This window comes from Rhamphochromis sp. 'chilingali' (genome assembly GCF_963969265.1).
Source record: "Rhamphochromis sp. 'chilingali' genome assembly, chromosome: 1".
Classification (NCBI taxonomy): domain Eukaryota; kingdom Metazoa; phylum Chordata; class Actinopteri; order Cichliformes; family Cichlidae; genus Rhamphochromis; species Rhamphochromis sp. 'chilingali'.
The window spans coordinates 39,425,555-39,443,508 of NC_137929.1; the positions used below are offsets into that span (position 1 = coordinate 39,425,555).

The following is a 17,954-nucleotide window of genomic DNA, read 5'->3' on the forward strand; positions in this document are numbered from 1 at the left end:
ACCTCACTGGCACCTTTTCGGGTCAAGGAGTACCAATCCTCTCGTCACGCAGGAAGACCAAGATAAGCGTTGGGTAGAACATTTCAAAGACCTCCTGAATCAACCCGCCCCAGACACGCCCTTGTTGGACAATGAGTTAGCCAAAAATGATGAACTCGTTGTGGACACTGGCCCCTTCACTATGGATGAGACAAAGGCGGCAATTAAGTCTCTCAAGAGTGGAAAGGCAGCCGGCGCCGACGAAATCACCACGGAACTCCTGAAGTACGCCGACCCCGTTATGGTCAGAGCTTTGACAACTCTGGTCAACAAATGCTGGGAAAGAGGCGAAGTACCCAGCGACTGGACAAGAGGTACCATCGTGAAACTCCCAAAGAAGGGTGATCTGTCAAACTGCAATAATTGGCGTGGCATCACCCTCCTCTCCATCCCAGGGAAGGTGTTCAGAAAGGTATTACTTCGGCGACTATTGAGAACGGTGGACGAACAGCTACGCGAGGAGCAGGCGGGTTTTAGAAGTGGAAGGTCCTGCATTGAGCCTCGAATTCCAGCAAAGGCTATGCGTGAACTTCGTTGACTTTAAAAAGGCTTTTGATAGCCTTAATCGAGACACGCTCTGGAAAATCATCAAGTCTTACGGCGTACCCGACCGCTTCGTTTCCGCGTTCCAAGCGTTGTACCGCAGCTCTAGTTGCTGCGTCCGAACAGACAACGGCATCACGGAATATTTTAACATCGATACTGAAGACCATCGTTATACCGACAGCACTGTATGCAGCGGAGACTTGGAAATCAACTGCAAAGATCAACCGCCATCTTGACGTTTTCCAACAACGTTGTCTTCGACGGCTGCTCAAGATCACATACCGGGATCGCGTTACCAATGAAGAAGTATATCACCGTGCGGGAGTAGAGCCGCTCCATGTCCAAGTCACCAAGCGTCGGTTCAGATTTGCCGGTCACATCCTTTGGCTACCGGACCCGAGACCTGCCCGTGTCGCGGTTCTGTGGAACCCAAAGAATGGAAAGAGACGGCGAGGAAGACCTAAAATAATCAATCAATCAATCAATCAATCAATCTTTATTTATAAAGCACTTTTCATACAAAAAATGTAGCACAAAGTGCTTTACATAGTTAAAAGCTGCCCCCCCCCCCCCCCCCCCCCCCCCCCCCCCCCACACACACACACACACACACGCGCACACTTCAAGAGTAAAAATTGGGCTGGGTTCGCATGAGCCAAGTGAGGAAGCACTATAACAGGGAGCCGTCTGCACCGGGAGCCGGTCACAGACCGCAGCCTCCAGGCTGGGCACACAGCAGGAGGGAGGCAAAGGAGCCCCCCAGCCAGGCTGAGAGGACCCGCAGAGACCCAGCAGCCACGTTCGATTACAGCCCCGGTGCAGAGAGCCCCCTCCGAGGAAACACTGGAGATATGACACAATAGGATATATACAGGGTAAAATGATAAAATAAATAAGAACGGGATACATATAAATAGAGTGAGGAGATTAAAAAATGAATAAGAATAAAATCAATAAATATTAGGTAAAGCCTAAATTAATAATAGAATAACAAGATAGAATAAATAAGCATAAAATAAATAAATGCTAAGTAAAAGCTAAATTAAAAAGGTGGGTCTTGAGCCTGTTCTTAAAAACATGTTCGTTCTCTGCGGCCCTGAGCTCTTCCGGCAGGCTGTTCCACAGACGAGGACCATAGCACTGAAAAGCTGCCTCTCCGTGAGTATGTGTCCAGACTTTAGGGACAATCAAAAGGCCAGTACCAGAGGACCTCAGGGTCCGCGAGGGTTCATATGGTAAAAGCAGATCTGAGAGATAAGAAGGCCCAAGACCATTAAGACATTTAAAAACCAATAAAAGAACTTTAAAATCGATCCTGAAACACACGGGGCGCCAATGCAGCGATTCTAAAACCAGTGTAATGTGAGCCCGCCCTCTGGTCTTCGTCAGCACACGAGCTGCCAAGTTTTGCAAAAGTTGTAAAGTTGAAATATTCTTCTTAGGAAGACCAGAGAGCAGGGCATTACAGTAATCAATGCGATTGGTAATAAAAGCATGCATCAGCATCTCTGTGTTGGCCCGAGAGAGAAAAGGGCGGACTCTGGCTATATTTTTTAGATGATAAAATCCAATTTTGGTTACATGTTTAATATGTGGGATAAAACCAAGCTCAGAGTCAAAAATAACACCCAGGTTTTTCACTTGTAGTGAAGGACATAGTGAAAATGCCTGTAATTTAGACAAGAGTTTCTCTCTCTGAGCCTCAGGACCAACGATTAAAACTTCAGTTTTGTCCTGGTTAAGCTGTAAAAAGTTTTCTGCCATCCAAGATCTTATATCTAGAATACAGTTAAAAAGGGCATCCATTGGTCTGGTGTCATCAGGAGACATGGAGATGTACAGCTGAGTGTCATCAGCGTAACTGTGAAAGTTCACTCCATGCCTCCTGATGACACCGCCGAGAGGAAGCATATACAAATTAAAAAGTACAGGGCCTAGAACCGACCCTTGAGGCACACCACATGTCATTTTATGGATCTTAGAGGAGCATGTATCCATACTCACCATAAAAGTTCTGTCTGAGAGATAGGAAGTGAACCAGTTGTGTACAGCACCAGAGAGGCCCACCATGTGTTTCAGTCTGTTTAAAAGAATAGCGTGGTCTACTGTATCAAAGGCTGCGCTTAGATCCAGTAGCACCAGGACTGAGAGCTTTTGGGAGTCCCAGTTACATCTAAGATCATTTAGAACCTTTAGGAGAGCAGTCTCTGTGCTGTGGTTCACCCTAAATCCAGACTGGAATATCTCCAGGATCTGTCTATCATTCAAAAAGTCATTAATCTGAGTAAAAACAAGTTTTTCTAAGATTTTACTTAAAAATGGTAAGTTGGATACAGGTCTGTAGTTATTAAAATCATTACAATCCAAATTGCTCTTCTTCAGAAGGGGCCTCACCACCGCCGTTTTACAGGCAGCAGGGAAGACACCCAACTGAAGAGAGCAATTCATCATGTATAAAAGCTCAGCTTCAAAGAATCCATAAAGTGTTTTAAAGAGTGAAGAGGGGATTGGATCTAAAGGACATGTGGTGGGTCTCACTGTGGAGAAAACTTTCTGAAGGTTCTCAGCATTAACCAGGACAAAGCTGTCCAGTGTCTCCTCAGGTACAATCGAGCCCTCAGATGTGTTTACAAACATATCACGATTAGATAAAATATCAGATCTGATGGCGCTGACTTTTCCCCTGAAGTGGTCTGCAAACTGCTCACAGAGCGAGTCTGTGGGGGTTCTTTGGGAGCTGTTAAAATCAGGGTTAAATAAATGATCTATGGTGGAAAAGAGGACCTTGGGATTATTTTTGTTAATACTGATTATTTTGGCGAAGTATGAATTTCTTGAGTTCCTTAATGTATTATTGTGCATTTTAAGTTGCTCGCAAAATATTTGATGGTTGATAGTATTTTTATTTTTCCTCCATCTCCTTTCTGCTGCCCTGCAATTTCTTTTGAGTTTTTTGACTTCTTCTTTTCTCCAGGGTGATGCATGTTTTACGTTAATCTTTTTGGTGGTGAGTGGAGCAACGGAGTCAAGGCTTTTCTTCAGTTTGCTGTTGAAATGATTAAAAATCAAATCGCAGGGTGCAGGTAAAATCACAGGGGGGCATTCGTCTAAAACCCTGGTAAAATTTGCAGCCACTTCAGAGGTTAGATAGCGCCTCCTCACAGTTCGCACTGAGGTCTCCTGCTGAATAAAACCGGTGATGTTAAAAAACACACAGTAGTGGTCAGAGACAGCCAAGTCAACAACAGAGGACACGCTGGTGGACAGCCCATGGGTGATGACCAGGTCCAGAGTGTGTCCTCTGTTGTGAGTCGGCTGTGTGACGTGCTGGGTAAAATCCAAACAGTGAAGAATGTTTAAGAATTCTTTTGCTGCAGGGTCAGAAGGATTATCTATGTGCAGGTTAAAATCACCGGTTAAAATTATCATATTATATTTTGAATGTATGTTTGTTAAAAATTCTGAGAATTCCTTGATAAAAGCAGCGCTGTCTTTAGGTGGTCTATAAATTGTGACAGATAAAACTGGAGGGCTGCTGAAAACAATAGCATGGAATTCAAAAGTGGTAAAATGATCAAATAAAATTTGTTTGGAGGTGAGTGTGTTGTTGGCCAAAGATGCAGTCCCACCACCTCTCTTACCACTTCTAATAGAAAAAGAGAAATTAAAATTTGGTGGGGAGGCCTCAGTGAGAACAACTGGTGCATCCGAACCCAGCCATGTTTCAGTTAAAAATAAACAGTCAAGTTTATTATCTAAAATTAAATAATTAATAATAAAAGACTTGTTCAACAGAGAGCGGACATTTAAAAGTGCCATACTGATTGAGACTGGTGGATTTTTGACAATAGAGTTGAATGGATGTTGATATTTTTGAAGAGGCTGGAGGTTATTAATGTTTTTGGAGTTACTGGATTTATGATAATTCTGTTGCTCTCTGTTTGTGATTATGACGGGTTTTGTGTTGACTGTGGGAGAGAGAGGTCCAAGTCCAGAGTTTTGTGTATTACTGTTAAAAGTGGAACAAATATAGGAGCTGGAACCAGGGGAACATCAGTCAGTGGCAGACAGATCAGCAGGTAATGTCGGTTTGGGGTAGTGACAGGGCCATGTGCGGGGGTGCTGCACGCCAAATGCCAAATTGGCGGACAGCAAACGGCGTCCCCAGGCGTTGAGGTGGAGCCCGTCTGCCCCAAAAAGATGCCTCCTCTCCCAGAAGGCATCAAAATTGTTAATAAAACCCACGCCGTGGGAGACACAGGCGGAGGAAAGCCAGGTGTTAAGGCTGAGCAGCCGGCTGAAACGGCCTATCCCTCTGCCACAGGTGGGGGTGGGCCCGGAGATAAAAGCACTCACCTGCAACTAGGGCTGCACGATTTTGCATAAAATGAGAATCATGATTTTTTGGCTTAGAATTGAGATCACGATTCTCTCACGATTTTCTTTTCCCATATAAATATTTATTGCACTTATTAACTGCACATCAACTTCCTAACAGTTGAAACTGAAAATAAAAACAATAAATAAACATAAAAACAACAAATGTCTCATGTTTTGTGGTTGCCGCAAAATGTTGTACTGCTTGAAATTCCGTCTCCACTGTTGCTCGACACTGCGTGTATAGAGCAGGTAGTGCAACAATAGAAAAACAGTTGCGGGACAGCACTGTGGAGCGTTTGTCTAGGGTGTTGATCATTTTCCTAAATCCCTCGTTTTGCACAGTGTTGATGGGAGCCATATCTTTGGTCAGGTCATAAGTAATCCGGTTGTTCAGTCTGACGTCACTAGCCGTGTCTGGACCTAAATTCCGCTGCAGGTCCATATATCCAACGATCACTATGGCATTACTGAGAGTTAAAAAACTGTCTAAAGTCTTTCATCTTTAATAAAATGATCAGCGTTCTGCTCTACCAGGTGTAACAATTGAGTTTAACATCCAGGCATCCATGAAAACGGAATTTATGACATTTAACGGAGTTAGAAGTTAGCAGGGAGTTAGCTCGCTAGCTTCTGTCTAAATACAATATAGCATGTCCTGACTGCGGGGTTTTGGAAACAAATTAAAACGTACAGCTCTGTTATCACTTCCAGCATAAATGAAGACAGAAAACTAAAAAGCAGTGACGTTTGTAGGGTTACTGAAGTTGGGCTAGCTGGTATATAATGATGTGCTACGTGACCACTAGCGACACAGCTATGTTAGCATAATATAAACAAGCTAACTTTTTTTCCACTCGATAAAAGTTAACGTGAGTGTTCTCGGTGGTCAGGAACAAATGTAATCGCATGGCAGGATGCTGTAAAAGGACCAAACTTCAGCCAGGAGAACAACTGAGATAATCCATCCATAATACGAGGTTAGTCATTCATATACTGCTGCATGGGCTGGGCTGTAGTTACATCCTAAGGTTTTAAAAACTGAGCTTAAATAAATGATTAGCGGTAATAAAAGCCGAGGGAGGTCAACAGTGATCACTGACTGTTTTAGGAGCTTTTTGAGATCAAATAGAAGAAAATACATAACATTAAACATGTTAACAACACAAAAGCCATATTAAACGCAGACTACTTTAGGCCCCGAAGTAGGATTCGTCACGTCATCACTGAACAGCCGGATAGCCTCCGTAATTTCTTTGTGCCTGCGGGAGTTCGACGGGTATAGGGAAGCGCTGTATAAGGTTCCCGTTATTGATGCTTGGGTGGTTGACCGGGACGGATTTTCTCCTGTCACTTTCTCGTCATCCCTGACGTGCTCTCTGTTGTTTTTTCCCTGCTAATTTTAGCATCACACGGCACAGCTTCTGTATCACGTGGTATAAGGCGCCGCCCTTGTCATTTGTTGAGCAGGAAGAGTGAGCACTTGTTTTCATGCAGATTACGTCCCGGATCAAAATGCGGTACAATCGTCATCGTCTTCTTTTTTTTTTTTTTTTTTTAAAAATTGTTGTCATTTGGAAATGAGATCGCACATAAGTATGAATCGAGATCGCGATTTTCTAACGATTAATCGTGCAGCCCTACCTGCAACTGACCAAGGAGGCTGAAGAGTTGGAGGAAGTCCAACTTCAGCAGCTCAGATTGCTGTTTGGGGATGTCATTGGTGCCGATGTGGATGATGAGCCAGTTAACCTGTGGGTGGGATGCCAGAATGTTGGGAATTCTGTCCACTATGTCAACAACAGTGGCTCCCGGGAATGACAGCGTGAGCACCCCCCTCATCCGCACGTTCCTGACGATGGAATCCCTGAGGACCAGCGTGGAGAGAGGAGGTGCCACCGGGGGCTGCTGGCCATCTGAGACGCCCGCACCGCGGCACTGGGGGTGTTCAGATGGAGATGCGCCAGCCGGACTGCGTGGGTGACTCCCAGGTAGCCGCGCCGTGGGTCCTCTTCTCCGAGGAGCCGGGGTAAAGCACAGCTCTCCGCGGTGAATTTGCACCACAGCATCGGGTTGCCCGCCGCGGCTCCGGGAGCGTAGCGGTGGAGATGGCGCAGACCTCAGCGACACAGCGGGATGGTGAGGGCTAGCGGTCAGAGGAGGAAAGTCCACAGGATCCAGGACATTGAATTTATTCTCCAGTACTACCGCGCCGGAGGGGTGAGGGTGCGAGAGACGGATCCTCCTGCCCCCTCTGCAGCCACCACGCGTCTCAACCACGGTCCATGGCGCTGGTTGGAATGGAGTGGAGCTGACCAGAGCCTTGGGTCTGGCCCCTAGCTGAAACCAGGAGTTCTCGTCCTTGGCAGAAGCACCAGCGACGCAAGTTGAGAGCCTGTGTTGACTGTTGGCGGGATCTTGGGACACAGCAGCTGGATGGTGCACTGTGTCGGCTAGCTCAGCGCTAGTAGCGGTGGTTTGAGCTTTGCCAAGGAGGATCGTGTCAAGTTTGCATTCAGCCCCCTGGATTTGGTATTGCGTGGATATCCTTTGTTCCAGCTCGATCACTTTTTAGCTCAGGTTGATGCAGCTTTCAAAGCTGGATGTTGAGGTAAGTGGTGCCATTCCGGAATCTCGTACCGGCGACAGCGTCAAAAACAGAAACTGCCACTTTAGCTTACGTTAGCTAAAAAGTCAGTCGTGACGCAGCAAGAAAAGAGTTTCACTAAAAGTTCACTAAAATGACCGTGAACTTGGATGCCAGTGGATCTAAAAATAAACTCCACATGGAGGAGGACTTTCCTTGAAGATTTACGTTCAGTTGAACTGTCATGGGATGAAGCAACAACTGCCGCAATAGACCGAGTTCGATGGCGTTCTCTTGTCGCCCGATGCGCCGATCGGCGCGGGAGGATCTAAGTCTAAGTAAGGATTAGCAGGTAGCCCGCATTACAGTATATATACAAAGTGAAGAAAAGCAATACAAACATTTGTCTCTGTAAAACTGACATTATGTTTTTGAATGATTAAACTATTCACAGAATTTATCACCACTCACCTGAATCAAAATATGCTGTTGGGTTAAAGACCTTTGCTCGAGTTACAATATGAACAGGAAACACTATAAATAACATGGATAAAAGAAACCTTTAAATGGTCCTACACATTGAGGCTGAGTGGTTGTGTACATCTGTTCAAGTTTGAACAGCTCCAGATTAGAAGCTTTCTCATATGATTTTCCACAGAAATCACAAACTAATCAAAATATTATGACGTGTAAGTGATGAACAGGTATGAAATTCAGAAGTTTCTTTTGTATCACTATTTAAATAAATAATCACCACAGAGGAAGATGTGGCAAATTAAATATTTTCAGTTATTATCAGGAATAGTGATATTATGAACAGTACAGTATTTTATGTTCTAAAATGTCCCCATGTAAACTATGTTGATAATCTGTATAAATACATCTAATTAAAACCTGGTATTATTACAGCAGCACCTGAGCTTGAAAGCTCTTCATTTCTCACTCCTTTGATCGTTGGACTCGTTTGTGGAATTTTACTGATTCTTCTTCTTCTGCTGTTGTGTTGCTTCAAACAGTCAAAGGTTGAGACCATTATCAATCTGATATTAAACTGAATATGATGTAATTATAAAATTCACAGATGTATCCTAAACACTCCATGTAATTAGGGCGACCGTGGCTCAGGGGGTTGGGAAGCGTATCTGTAACCAGAAGGTCGCCGGTTCGATCCCCGGGCTCTCTGTCCTTGTCGTTGTGTCCTTGGGCAAGACACTTTACCCTATTTGCCTACTGGTGTTGGCCAGATGGCACGATATGGCAGCCTCGCTTCTGTCAGTCTGCCCCAGGGCAGCTGTGGCTACAACCGTAGCTTGCCTCCACCAGTGAGTGAATAAATAGTGGCATTGTAAAGCGCTTTGGGTGCCTTGAAAAGCGCTATATAAATCCAATCCATTATTATTATAATATTTCTGCACCAGAACAATTTACTATACTGTATATTCGTTACAGATTCATTCTTTGTCAGGTTGGTTCAAATCTCCCCTCTCCAGTAGTAGAACTGCATCCCCTGTTTCTTATTAAATCTACAGGGTTACTACTTTATTTTAATTCTACCAGGACTCGGAGCACAAATCAGAGCTCTGCAATGAATCACATGATCAAGGATGAAGCTCAACACAGTCAGCATGTTTCTACTCTCCAAAGTCAGCCTGATCCATGACAAGTTTTATTGTTGCTTTATTTATTCATTTATTTACTGAACATTTTTAAACTCAAAGTCCAATATATCTGTTTTGAGTTTGCTGATTTAATGATCAAATCTATACATTAGAACTTCAATTTTTAATCTAACATTGGCTTGTTTTGTAGGTGATTCTTGTGTTTATGAATCAATCAAAGACCACGATGACACAAAAATTGGTAAAGTAGACACAGTAGCACAGAAGTATGTAGACTATGTGATTTAAGGTTTAAGAAATCAGCTGCACACCACACAGCTAAGAAAACAAAAGAAGCTGAACACTTGGTCCTTCCAGTGTGACACAAAGTCAGTTCAACTTTGAGGTCATCAACATACAGAAAAAAAATACAAACATAAATTCAATTTATTTCTTCATTTTCTAAAATCTTTGGATATATGTTTTTATTTGTTTGTTTTTTAAATTTCAGAGGTTATTGTTTTTTCTTTATTTTGGTATGTTTTTTTGTGATGAAATTACTTTTTGCTTTTCTCATGCCAGATTACGGAATAAACATTAAAATCAAATCAAATCACTTTTATTGTCACATCACATGTGCAGGCACACTGGCACAGCACATGCGAGTGAAATTCTTGTGTGCGAGCCCCACAAGCAACAGAGATATGCAAAACACAACAACACAAACGAGCAAAATACAAGAATGGCTAATCTGAAACTAATAAATATATGTACAATATATAATAGTGTATGCATTCCTGGATGTGTATACTAAATATTATCCTACGTGTGTGTGTGTGTGTGTACACATTTTTACAAATTAAATAGTAAAAAAAAATAATAAATAAAATATATAAAAATATACAGAGTTGAATATGTGCAAAACAAGTGGCATTTATATACAGTGTGGAGTGCATAGTGTTGAAGTTCCAGTAGTGAAGCTGAGGTGTCTATGACGTGTTCAGCAGTCTGATGGCCTGATGGAAAAAGCTGTCTCTCAGTCTGCTGGTACGGGACCGGATGCTGCAGAACCTCCTTCCTGATGGAAGCAGTCTGAACAGTTTATGGCTGGGGTGACTGGAGTCCTTGATGATCCTCCCCGCTTTCCTCAGGCACCGCTTCCTGTAGATGTCTTGGAGGGAGGGAAGCTCACCTCCAATTATCCGTTCAGAGCACCGCACTACTCGCTGGAGAGCTTTGCAGTTGTAGGCGGTGCTGTTGCCATACCAGGTGGTGATGCATCCAGTGAGGATGCTCTCAATGGCACAGTGATAGAAGGTCCTGAGGATGCGGGGGCTCATGCCGAATCTTTTCAGTCTCCTGAGAAAGAAGAGGCGCTGCTGCGCCTTCTTCACTGTTTTGTTTATGTGTACTGACCACGTGAGATCCTCAGCCAGATGTACTCCAAGGAAACGGAAGCTGCTCACTCTCTCCACAGCAGCGCCGTTGATGGTGATGGGGGTGTGTACTTCTCTGCACCTCCGGAAGTCCACTATCAACTCCTTTGTCTTTGCGACGTTGAGGGTGAGATGGTTGTCTTGACACCAGTGGGTCAGGGTGCTGACCTCCTCCCTGTAAGCCGTCTCATCACCGTTGGTGATAAGACCCACCACTGTAGTGTCGTCCGCAAACTTCACAATGATGTTGGAGTTGTTAGTGGCTGTGCAGTCGTAGGTGTAGAGTGAGTACAGGAGAGGGCTCAGTACACACCCCTGTGGAGCACCAGTGTTCAGTGTGATGGGGGATGAGGTGATGCTCCCCAGTCTGACCACTTGGCATCTGTCAGACAGGAAGCTAAGGATCCAGCTGCAGAGGGAGCTGCTCAGTCCTAGATCCTGCAGTTTCCTGTCCAGCTTCGAGGGAACGATGGTATTGAATGCTGAGCTGTAATCTACAAACAGCATTCTCACATACGTGTCTCTCTTCTCCAGGTGTGAGAGGGCAGTATGTAGTGTCAGGGCTATGGCATCATCAGTGGACCTGTTGTGGCGGTATGCGAACTGTAGAGGGTCCAGTGAGTCGGGTAGTGCAGAGCGGATGAAGTCCCTGACCAGCTTCTCGAAGCATTTGCTCACGATGGGGGTCAGGGCTACAGGTCGCCAGTCGTTCAATGAGGAGATGGTGGAGGATTTGGGTACAGGGACGATGGTGGCCATTTTGAAGCAGGCTGGGACTACAGACAGAGAGAGGGAAAGGTTGAAGATGTGTGTGAACACTCCAGCCAGCTGAGCCGCGCATGACTTGAGGACGCGGCCGGGAATCCCGTCCGGACCAGTAGCTTTGCGCGCGTTCACGTTCACCTTATTATTGTAATTGTAATATTTTAACCTAGAAGCATTATGTGGAATTAATTTCAGTCCTGTTGTCAACAGAGTGAGTGAAATCTGATCCTTAAGGTTTGGATTTGAGCTTAGTGGAAGGGTCATGCTGAGCAGGGTTGAGCTGATGTGACACTAAATTGAGGGCTAACAGGTTTTCATAGAAAAGGTTTTTAAACATGACACAAACATCTCATCTTTAACAGATCTTCAATAGATTTATGTGATCAGTGTGGTGTTGGCTGACAGAGATATAAATGTAATGAAAATGAACACACTTAACCTTTTATCCTGATCATCTGTCCATCCTCTTTCAGATGTCAGTGTGTTGTATGCACAGGTCTCCCACGATAGAGCTAAAACCAAGAAAGACAACGGTGAGTAAAATAATACATACCTTTTTTTCTTGTTTTTTATTTAGCAAGCAATCAACATTGACTACACCATTATTTCATCATTTTAAGAAGGTTATAATGATATCAGTTAGATATCATTGGATTAAACATCAGCACTCTGAGAAGATGCAGCAGCAGATCTCAGAGAATGACTCGGCCTCTGTGTGGAAAGGTTTTAGGAATATCACCAACTACAAGCCTAAAACCCCCCACTCCACTGATGACTTGCTCTTGGCCAACACCCTAAACGACTTCTACTGCCGTTTTGACGAGCCATCAGGCAGCCTTCACACCTCCAACGGCCCCAACAATAGAGGCACTTTGGACACTAATTCCCCCACCTCTCCCCCCTCCATAGAGCCATCACCACCTTCAAACTGTTCACCTACAACACCCCCCTCCTCACCCCACACAAAAGAGGATTTCACACCACTTCCTCCCACCACAACTCTTCATATTCATGAAGCAGATGTGAGGAAGCAGTTTAAGAATCTGAATGCTCGGAAAGCTCCCGGCCCAGACGGCGTGTCTCCTGCCACCCTCAGACACTGTGCAAACGAGCTGGCCCCAGTGTTTTCTGGCATTTTCAACTCCTCACTGCAGGCATGTCATGTGCCTGCCTGCTTCAAGTCCTCTACCATAATCCCTGTCCCCAAGAAACCTAGGATCACTGGACTAAATGACTACAGACCCGTGGCTCTGACATCTGTGGTCATGAAGTCATTTGAGCGCCTAGTTCTCTCCCATCTCAAGACCCTCACGGCCCCCCTCCTGGACCCCCTGCAGTTTACATATAGAGCCAACAGGTCTGTAGACGACGCCATCAACATGGCCCTACACTTCATCCTGCAGCATCTGGACTCCCCAGGAACCTACGCCAGGATCCTGTTTGTGGACTTCAGCTCTGCCTTCAACACCATCCTTCCAGACCATCTCCGAGGCAAGCTTTCCCAGATGAATGTGCCTGATCCCATCTGCCGGTGGATCACTGACTTCCTGACGGACAGGAAGCAGCATGTGAGGCTGGGAAAGAATGTCTCGGACTCCCGGACCATCAGCACCGGCTCCCCTCAGGGCTGTGTTCTTTCTCCTCTGCTCTTCTCCCTGTACACCAACTGCTGCACCTCCACCCACCAGTCTGTCAAGCTAATCAAGTTTGCAGATGACACCACCGTTATTGGGCTCATCTCGGACGGGGATGAGTCTGCCTACAGGAGGGAGGTTGAACGTCTGGTGTCCTGGTGCAGCCACAACAACCTGGTGCTAAATGCCCAGAAGACAGTGGAGATTATTGTGGACTTCAGGAAGCACACAGCCCCACTCCCCCCCATCATCCTGACTGACACCCCCATCACCTCTGTGGACTCATTCCGCTTCCTGGGTACCACCATCACCCATGACCTGAAGTGGGAGCCCACCATCACCTCCGTCATCAAGAAAGCCCAGCAGAGGATGTACTTCCTGAGGCAGCTGAAGAAATTCAACCTGCCAACACGGACGATGATGCAGTTCTACACTGCAATCATCGAGTCCATCCTCACCTCCTCCATCACCGTGTGGTACGCTGGAGCCACTATCAGGGACAAACAGAGACTGCAGCGTGTTGTGCGCTCTGCTGAGAAGGTGATTGGCTGCAGACTCCCATCTCTGCAGGACCTGTACACCTCCAGGACATTGCGGCGTGCAGCTCGGATCTCAGCTGACCCTTCTCACCCTGGACACAGTCTGTTTGACCTGCTCCCCTCAGGCAGGAGGCTCCGGTCCATTCGCACCAGAACCTCTCGCCATAAGAACAGTTTCTTCCCCTCTGCTGTCGGACACATGAACAATAACCGTATGACTGTTCCCACCACTAACACATGACCCTACGCTGTGTCACTGCATCATTCCATGTTTGGCACTGATCACCACCTGCACTCATGTATATATCTTTCTACGTAGCACTCTTAATTCTTATTCTCATGTATATCTCATGCACATATCTTTCTACGTAGCACTTTTAATTCTTATTCCTACTTTTATTTTTTCATGTCTATTTAAGTGCTATTTATGACACTATGTTTGCACTGAAGCACCGCAGCAATTTCCTAATGTTGTAAACCTGCTCAACATTTGGCAATAAACCCCATTCTGATTCTGATTATAGGGTCACTGACCTTAATAACCAGGGTGGAGGAAGGTTGAAGTGATCTGACACTGAAATGAGATTTAACAGCAGCAGAGAAAGAAACAGGTTGTCATAAAATCTCGTCTTCAATAGAGCTTCAAAACCTCCTTCAGTCAGTTCCTGTGATGAGTTACTGTAGGTGTTAACTGACAGAAATATAAAGGAAATTAAAGCCACTCAAGTTTGTTAATGCTGCTTATCTGTCCATCCTCTTTTAGATGACAGTCTGTTGTACGCACAGGTCTATTACATTAAAGCGAAACCTAAGAGACACAAAGGTAAGTAATGTAATAAAATAAGTAACTTATTTTTTGCTTTAGGTTTTAAATGTTTTACACAAGAAGGAAAATTGTATAAATAAATCAAGTCGTCACTTTGAACAAAGAGGTACTTGAAATCACATTTGACAAACCATTTCTTTGCAGGGAAACCAGCTCCTGCAGCAGCTGATGAAACAGTTTATTCTGAAGTTAAATCACAAACAGCTCTGGGTAACTGTGCAGAAATAAAATAGCTTAAATGTTGTGATTTGTTGCTGTAACGATGAACTCAAATAAGTTTTTAAGGAAGTTAATTCAGTTCTAAATCAGCTTTTATGACTGAATTATGCTGCATCGTTTCTTTCAGATTAATAACAAGATCTGCAAAACCAACTGGATCAGTGACAAAACTGTGTTAATTCCATTAGAAGTAAAGAGATCATTGGAGAGAATGAGATTATGCACTGTTTTGTAAAATAAAATAAAATAACTTTAAAAACTTTCTTCCATCATAATAGCACCAACTGATGATCTGGCTTTGAGACCAGGATGCTTTTTAGACATGAATATTCATTAAACTGTAAGTGTTGTTACATGTAGATTGTTCAATAAATAAATTACAAATAAAACAACACTTGGAAATGAAAATCATCAACCTACAGAGGGCTAAATGCAAAGACACATCAAAGTAACAAAATAATGCAGCAGGTTAGTCCGTTTGGTTAAACTTTAAGTTCAGCTTTAAACGTATGTTTCTTATCCACAGTAGATGTCTCGAGTCCTGAAATCTCTTCATTTCCTGTTCTGATGATCATTGGAGCAATTTCTGGAATTACATTTATTTTCATCCTGCTCTTGTTGTATTGCTGTAAAAAGTTGAAAGGTGAGTAGCTGTTTTTTCTTCTAATATTACATATTGTATATCTTAAATGATTAAATACACAGATGCAGCATTGAGTCATAAAATGCAAACTGTTCACAAGAATGTATAATCCACAACAACATAAAACAAACATCTAATTTTACATTTTTAATAAAGGTGCTGCTAACGACCAGATGCTCAGTCAGGATGAAGATCAGCAGCAAGTGTACTCCTCTCTTCTTCATGGTTAGTTTTTCATGCAGTTTCAAATATTCTGATGCTATTTGCAACAAGACTGTACTTATTACATCTGCTGTAGCTTTTTAATATAAATGTTATTTGCAAGAACATTTGTGTTTAAATTAGTATCACAGACATGAGGTGACTGATTTTCTCTGACCTGCAGGTGATCGTTGTGTCTATGAGACAGTCAGAAGATGTGAGAACACTGAAAATGGTAAAGTTTACACTTTCATTAATATAGAGCTTGTGGAAGCTGGATGATTATACAATAACTGTGTTTAACATGAAAGTCAATCAGATTCTTATTTCAGGTCCAGCAGAAGGTGATTACAACAATGTCACATCTGTGATTCAGCTCAGAGTCATTAACAAGACAAGTGAGTGCACAAAATGTGAGATGATGACCATGAGAAAATACCTTGATAATTATCATCATTAATAATTACACATGAAATGCTTTCATTTGATCACCTCAACAGGGCAACTACAATAATGTCAATCCAAATTCAGCCACAGCTCTAAAATCTTAACAGCAGCTCTTCAGCTGTTTTTTGATTGTCGATTGAGCCAGCACCGAAAATGTATTTAATGGAAAATAAAGAAGACTCCACAAGAACCACCTGCAGACCACCCTGTGTGATGCTGCACTTGCCAAAAGACAAACTCTTGCAGCACTCCATCCATGTCAGATAAAGTGACACTGCCAGAGACTTCCCATTCAGGCAAACACCAGACCTCTTGTATCCATCAGATTACTTGAAATAACTGTACATACTTCTTTCTCCCATCATTTTTTTTTAAATTTCTTATACTGTAAATATTCAAATTTTATTGTGAATGTTCATTTTAATCAGCTTTCTCATTATTTAAATCTGTTTCATTATAAGTCAAAATTAGGTTGTTTTTTTTTTTTTAAACCATTTTTTAAAAGAAAGATAATAATCTGTTTACTGTTTCTGTCATGTGATGACTGTGCAGAACATGGTAATAAACTTCAAAAAAAGAAAAAAATCTTGGTTTTATTCTCTGTGACTCACAGAACAACTTTAAACAGATAAGACAGAAGACACACAACCAAAGAGGGTTGAATGCGACAAGAAACAAGGCGAGACTCAAACAATAAATGCATAAAAGGTAACTGTCACGGCGAGTGAGATAAGCCGTGTGAAAATAATAAATGAGGATCCAATCGCAGGCAGTAGTGGAGAAGTGAAGGTGGTTTATTGAACACGAAATAAATATGGACAAACAGCAAATGGAGCTCGAACTAAACTAGACTGGAAAACAACTAAACTACAGAGCACAAACCTGAATGAGAACGAGCAGAGGAGAATGAGGATGGACAGCAGGGAGAACACACGGGTGAGACATGGTGGATACACAGACGGACCAGCAACTACAATGACAGAGGACACGACTTAAATACACAGAGAAACACAGGGGAATTACACACAGGTGGTGGACACAGATGGGAACAATCAACAGGACGAGACAGAGGTAAAACTGAACACACTCACATGAGACGCAGACCTTCACAATAAAACAGGAACAAGAAACCATCACACTAAGACGCAGACTCGACATAGAGAGACAGAAAATGACACATGGAACTAAACTAAACCTGCAAAAACATGACAACTCAAAATACTGGGTCAAACTGACCCAGAACCGTGACAGTAACATAGGAAGAGGAAACAGGTGGAAGAACAGCTGGGACTAACTGGGGAAATGATGGGGAAAGTAAAGCTGACCACTAACATATAAGAAAAAGGTTACCAAAAGAAAACAGGGAGTAACGAACACCTACCACAGAGACAAAGACTTAACAAGGTATGTGAAACACACTCTCAAAAGTGGAGTACGAGGATTTAACATCTATATGTTTATCTATATGCTGTTCTCCAAATAATTAATCATGCTTAATTGTAATTGAAGTATGACTCTAATTAATAGGATGAAAAAGAAAACCTAGTTTGACCAATGAAAATTGTTTTAATGTCTGGATTTTGCCTGCACTGGCATCATTCACCTCCAACCTCAACATATTAGTGATGGGTCGTTCGCGAACGAAATGGCTCTTAGAGCCGACTCTTTGACGTGAACGACGCGAGCCGGCTCCTTATCGCGAGCCGTCACGTGGGTTTTTTTTTTTTTCCCTTCTCTCACCCTCTCTCTCGCACTTTTTTCCGCTTCACTGTGCACGTGAGCCTTGTGCTTTATGCTGGGCAGAGGGGGGAGGGGCGGTAGTTACACTCAAGTAGCACAGGAATAGAGCCAGAGGGAGAGACAGCCAGGGACAACAACGTGGCTGTAGCTCAGGTGGCAGAGCAGGTCAGCCACTAATCAGAAGGTCGGTGGTTCGATCCCAGGCTGCCTCCTGGCTGCATGCCAAATATCCTTGGGCAAGATACTAACCCCGTGTTTGCCTACTGGTGGTGGTCAGAGGGCCCGGTGGCGCCAGTGTCCGGCAGCCTCGCCTCTGTCAGTGCGCCCCAGGGCAGCTGTGGCTACAATGTAGCTTGC

At 43.7% G+C, this 17,954-nt stretch overlaps 1 pseudogene across 1 annotated transcript in view; it reads left to right on the top strand.

The window, feature by feature from the left end:
* The window catches only part of LOC308408041 (Fc receptor-like protein 5), a 39,003-nt pseudogene extending 38,426 nt beyond the window's left edge, over positions 1 to 577 (top strand). Inside the window, exon 12 of the transcript in view lies at positions 53 to 577. The product of the transcript in view is annotated as an Fc receptor-like protein 5 (transcript). The remainder of the gene's footprint in view (positions 1 to 52) is intronic.
* Positions 578 to 17,954: the final 17,377 nt, after the last annotated feature.